Source organism: Cibotium barometz, chromosome 1 (genome assembly GCF_041138505.1).
Source record: "Cibotium barometz isolate CiBa-2024 chromosome 1, ASM4113850v1, whole genome shotgun sequence".
Lineage (NCBI taxonomy): Eukaryota > Viridiplantae > Streptophyta > Polypodiopsida > Cyatheales > Cibotiaceae > Cibotium > Cibotium barometz.
The window spans coordinates 7,112,967-7,117,707 of NC_141046.1; the positions used below are offsets into that span (position 1 = coordinate 7,112,967).

Below are 4,741 nucleotides of genomic sequence, written 5' to 3' on the forward strand. Positions count from 1 at the left end.
ACACACACACACACACACACACGTACACATTCAAATGTACAAAGAAATTTGGTCGTAAGGCTAATCTAGCATGGCATACAAAAGCAATATTGGACATTTTCTACATTGATAAAGTTAATTCTAGGAGTCCCCTTAGATTAGGATGCACTCCAACAATATACTAATCTCTAAGATATCCATATTATGAAACAATTACAATCCGTACTGATTTTCAATAATGCAAAAAAAAAAAATTTACATGATTGACTCATAGAGACACTAAAAAAAAATCTATTAAATGATAGCGTAAATATGATGTTAAGTTTCAAAGTCTATAGTCGAGTCAATATTTTCGTCTCAACAAGTAAACTTCCATTATATACTTTGTCTCAGAATCGTATTGTTGGTTCACAATTGTATTACATGTATTAGTCCTCTTACTTTTTGCATACAACCACCCACAAAGCCATGGAAGGACTGTTTCTTCCAAGAAGCGTTGAACATGTTCTTGTGATTGTCTCCATATCTTTTAAAAAATGAGATAAGTCCTTGGCATATTCCACATAACTCTATATGGAGTGTCATCAAATATCAAAGTGTTGCTTGCATCTAAGTCCTCAAACACCTTCCAAACCACTGACAAATTTTTGTGATAAACTCGATTGTACCCTATCATGATATCTGTATTTTGACATTCCTTATTGCTCAAAATTACCTTAATTTTTCTCCAATGTCTAGGAAAGCACGTCTTCATTATATTTTGAGCTTTTCTTAGGTTGTAATAACTCCATATCCATAGCTCAAAGTATTCCAAACAAAACTCCAAGAAATTCTCTATGTATGGGCGCACCAAGTAATAGACTTGATCTTTATCTTGACAATGTACAATTCTCATCCATTCAGCCCATGATGGCATAAGATAGCCATGCTACACTTCAATTGTCTTTAGTAGTAAACCCTCTATATCCAACATAAGTACTTTCCTTTCTTTTTGTATTGAAGGTGGTGGTGGAAATTGTGGTTTCCTATGATGTGGCCATTTATGAGGTTGTGGGGGAGGTCATTCATATTCAAAAGAGGAAATCCACTTAATTATATGCAAAACTTTTTCTTCGTTTGGATCTGTAATATAAAAAAAAGACAAAAATGATCATTATAAATCTACTATTGCAATAAATACCTATTGTGATCATCTAGATTGGAAAAAGCTTCTGAATCCAAAAGGAATCCTTTATGTACGATCAAATAAATTTTTCTATTTTAACAAGTCTTTTTTAAGAGACTCCACATAACATGACATGTTAGTGATGAAATTTGACTTAAACTTCTTCAAAATGTAAAATCCATATCAAAGGAGTCTCCTTAGAGTAGGATGCACTCCATTTCAAGAGTCCCCTTGGAATAGGGTGCACTCCAACAACTTAAATAATGATGTCATTATATTGAACATTATAAGTTTGTGTTTAAACTAAATGGTTTATCAAAAATTATACAAAACAAATAATCTTTACAAATGAAGTACATGAAGCTTTCATTGTTCAAGACATGGCATTACATCCAATAATCTTTACAAATGAAGTACGTGAAGCTTTCATTGTTCAAGACATGGCATTACATCCAATATCAAAAATTTGGAGGACTAAATCAAAGAAGACCATGGGCTTGACCCAATCTATTTATGAATGCCCTTACTTGAATTGGTTATAAAGAACCGCCTGCTCCATAACCCAATTGTCTTGCCAAATCACTCAACTTTTTTCCTTTCATATTCGAATTTTGTGGAATTGCATTTGTCAATATATTGCGCATCTCATGATCTGTGAGCTTATATCCCTTTTTGCTACTTGAAGCTTCTTTATCACCTTCTTGGCCTTCTGTACTCCTGAATGCTTTGGTGGTAGTTGTAGAAGTACTTTTTGATAATTGAGTGGCTATAGGTAGCCTACCTGTGGTGATCCTTGTTTGTGACCAAATCATGTTCTTCTCCTTACAGGTTTCAATAACATCATAAAATTTGCTAAAAATCTCATGGTCATGTGCATCTGGAAGTTTTCCTCCTAAAGCAATCTAGCTCTATGACATTTTGTACATCATTAGCTTCATCAAGGCGAGTTAAGGTAATAGGTACCCTAATAGAATGTGGTCCTCCTTATTACTTAAATCAAAAGAAGTAGGGAATATACAATTACTAGATGTAGACACACAACCTTTATATGGAGAGTCATCTATAAGGATTGTCCTCATAGGATCTAGATTGAAACATCTTTCCATTTTTTCTAGTGGCTTGAACATTGCCTCAACATTTGGTTTATTTGGCCTAAAAATCTTATGCTTACTATAAATAAGACAACCTTCTTGGCCCCAAATAGCAAAAAAAGGTAAAACTTGCCCAACCTTCTCTTGCAAACATTCCACCATTTGCAAAAGAATTTTCTCCATTGCAGTTGACCATATTCCAACATTAAATCTTTCGAGTACCATCTTTAAGAATTCTGAACATCTTGGTCACAATATATAATGGATATTTTAGATACCTAAAAAGAGGGATAAACTTGTGAAGGCTTTTGGGAATGCATTACACATAATCCATTCAAGTCCAACACCATAGTAAACATTGACTTCTGTGATTTGACTTGAGTTGTTGAACTCTCATACAATTTCTTGCTTAAATATGACGTGACTTAGCACTTTCTCATTATCATCTCTAATAGCCTCCTTCTGATTTTCATTTGCCAATTGTCTTGGAAGACTATGGGTGTAGCTCTTATCAAATGTGCCCGCTCAATTAAAAACTTTAGCACTTTTAATATCATAAAACTCCTCAAATCTAAAAATAAAGTATATTATTTTGAATTTGCCTTTGTACTTGCATAATACAAGGGCCATTATTGCATATGTTGATATATAAGAAAAAATAATTTTATGGCTATTCTTTTCATATACAAGAAATGGCCATTATTGCTTGCACACATGTACCCATTGAGAATTGAGAATGATCTTGGTTTAGTGCTTGTGTGAAGGCAAGAATGGCCCTAGGGCCATTCTTGGACCTTCTCAATATGCAAGATAGCAAGATCGACCCATACACACACACTTGCTAAAACAGAATGAACGGCCCTTAGGAATCAAGGTTTTTTTCCTCATAGCCTCTTTTTATGTTCAAACATTGTCCTAGGGCCATTCTCACATGGTTTTGTGTATGATAGACCACTCATATATCGCTATGGCCATTCTGGCATGGCCCTTTGACCATTCTTACTTGCAAATACACACACATGCATATATCGCTATGGCCATTCTTGCATGGCCCTTTGACCATTCTTACTTGCAAATACACACACATGCATATACACTTTGTTCTGAAAATTAAGAATGGCCCTAGGTCCATTCTTGCATGCACTAAAGAATCCAATAATGGTCATTCTTGAATGCATAAAAGCATGGGCAAATGGCCTTAGGGCCATACTTTTGTGACTTTTTCCCTACTAAAGTGTGTGCAAGCATCGATGAATGGCCCTAGGGCCATTCTTGCTTGGAGATCTCTACACACCAAGATACTTGAAAAAAAATAATGGCCCTAGGGACATTCTTACATACAGATTAGCATGTAAGAATGGACCTTGGTCCAATTTTCTATTATTTTTTTCATAATATGTTTGTATAAGCAAAAGTGGAAGAATAGCCCTAAGGCCATTCTTACTTGAAGATACACACACACACATATGGGTGTTATTTTCATTTCTCTAGGACTATTCTTTTATTTCTTTTTCATTTTCAATGTATGTGCAATTATGGAAGAATGGCCCTAGGGCCGCCCTAGGCCGCCCTACCGTTCTTGTTTGAAGATGCAAAATATTGTTATTTATAACAACAATTAACATAACTTTAAGTGGCCTTAATGCTTTGTAAATTAGTATTATCAAGAACATGTACCTTAGTATTAGTATTATCAAGAACATGTACCTTGTAATATTGGTGTTGGTTGATGTGCAACAGTATTATCTTGTACTTGTGTGTCATCATTTAATAATCCTTTTGATGTGACTGGTATTTAGTAGCAAGTTCAACATCACATGTAGGTAGTGTTTCTTGATTATATGTAGAATCTTGAGAGGGGTGTTCTTTGTCATTTTGGTTGCCTTCCAATTCATTAGGAATATGTTGTCCATCCTCATTCATTTCACCTTCCAATTCTTTAACACATATATATCAAAGTCAATGTAATGAATGATATTTAAGAGCCATTCTCTCTTGCACACAAGCACTAAGTTAATTCTAATATATCATAGTCCCAATAAGGAGGAACCATTATAACATATTGTACAACACATGAATTTAAAAGTTATATATGCTTGCAAGAAATACCGAGTGCCATACTAAAAGCACTAACAATGGCCCTAGAAAATTCTTGAATACACAATAAGTCTTGCTTTTATACTCAAGCAAGGTATGAGTGGCCCTGGGGCCATACTTGCAAGCATCCATAATTGTCCAAATTTGATTTTAGAGTAAACTATTAATAGGAAAAGTACTTAAAAACATACAATTTACAAAGAAACAAAAACACTACAATATTGACATAAAAAATTTGACTATGTGACCATCTTATTACATAAAAAATATCTCAAAACATTTATTTACTCTTTTTATCAATTAGAAAAAACTTAGAGATCACACCTTTAGCACTTTCTTTTCCTAAATGTAGATCGCTAGGTTATTGGGATGTAGAAGCAGCTTGAGTAGACAACACTGGGTCTTCAAC

At 34.2% G+C, this 4,741-nt stretch overlaps 1 pseudogene; it reads right to left on the reverse strand.

Moving 5' to 3' along the window:
- Positions 1–322: 322 nt before the first annotated feature.
- LOC147641561 (uncharacterized) lies at positions 323–895 on the reverse strand (annotated as a pseudogene).
- Positions 896–4,741: the final 3,846 nt, after the last annotated feature.